Below are 1204 nucleotides of genomic sequence, written 5' to 3'. Positions count from 1 at the left end.
AAGGTGCTGGGTGACTTTACTGTACCTACTCCCGACTTCTATGGGTGAAGCATCTCTATCCCTGCCATTGGAGCAAACAACTTTGAGCTTAAGCCTCAATTAGTTTCTCTAATGCAACAGAATTGCAAGTTCCATGGACTTCCATTGGAAGATCCTCATCAGTTTTTAGCTGAGTTCTTGCAAAATCTGTGACACTGTCAAGACTAATGGGGTTGACCCTGAGGTCTACAGACTTATGCTATTCCCTTTTGCTGTAAGAGACAGAGCTAGAATATGGTTGGACTTACAACCTAAAGACAGCCTGAACTCTTGGGAAAAGCTAGTCAATGCCTTCTTGGCAAAGTTCTTTCCACCTCAAAAGTTGAGTAAGCTTAGAGTGGAAGTCCAAACCTTCAAACAGAAGGAAGGAGAATCCCTCTATGAAGCTTGGGATAGATACAAACAATTGATCAGAAAATGTCCTTCTGACATGCTTTCTGAATGGAGCATCATAGGTATTTTCTATGATGGTCTCTCTGAACTATCCAAGATGTCTTTGGATAGCTCTGCTGGAGGATCTCTTCATCTGAAGAAGCCGCCTACAGAAGCTCAAGAACTAATTGAAATGGTTGCAAATAACCAATTCATGTACACTTCTAAAAGGAATCCTGTGAACAATGGGACAAATCAGAAGAAAGGAGTCCTTGAGATTGATACTCTGAATGCCATATTGGCTCAGAACAAAATATTGACCCAACAAGTCAATTTGATCTCTCAAAGTTTGTCTGGAATGCTGATGAGCGGATAATTTATACGCTTTTTGGCATTGTTTTTAGGTAGTTTTTAGTAAGTTCAAGCTACTTTTAGGGATGGTTTCATTAGTTTTTATGTTAAATTCACATTTCTGGACTTTACTATGAGTTTGTGTATTTTTCTGTGATTTCAGGTAATTTCTGGCTGAAATTGAGGGACTTGAGCAAAACTCTGAAAAAGGCTGACAAAAGGACTGCTGATGCTGTTGGAATCTGACCTTCCTGCACTCGAAATGGATTTTCTGGAGCTACAGAACTCCAAATGGTGCGCTCGCAACGGCGTTGGAAAGTAGACATCCAGAGCTTTCCAGCAATATATAATAGTCCATACTTTATTCGGAAATTGATGACGTAATATGGCGTTGAACGCCAAGTACATGCTGCTGTCTAGAGTTAAACGCCAGAAAAACGTC

General features: G+C 40.4%; 1 non-coding gene across 1 annotated transcript; it reads right to left on the bottom strand.

Moving 5' to 3' along the window:
* Nucleotides 1-367: 367 nt before the first annotated feature.
* On the bottom strand, nt 368-475 carry LOC130952547 (small nucleolar RNA R71). Its single transcript, XR_009074726.1, has one exon. It is a non-coding gene; the product is annotated as a small nucleolar RNA R71 (small nucleolar RNA).
* Nucleotides 476-1204: the final 729 nt, after the last annotated feature.

Source organism: Arachis stenosperma, chromosome 9, assembly GCF_014773155.1.
Source record: "Arachis stenosperma cultivar V10309 chromosome 9, arast.V10309.gnm1.PFL2, whole genome shotgun sequence".
Taxonomy (NCBI): Eukaryota; Viridiplantae; Streptophyta; class Magnoliopsida; order Fabales; family Fabaceae; genus Arachis; species Arachis stenosperma.
The sequence above is the reverse complement of the archived record's forward strand: the minus strand, read 5'-3'. Positions and strand labels throughout refer to the sequence as shown.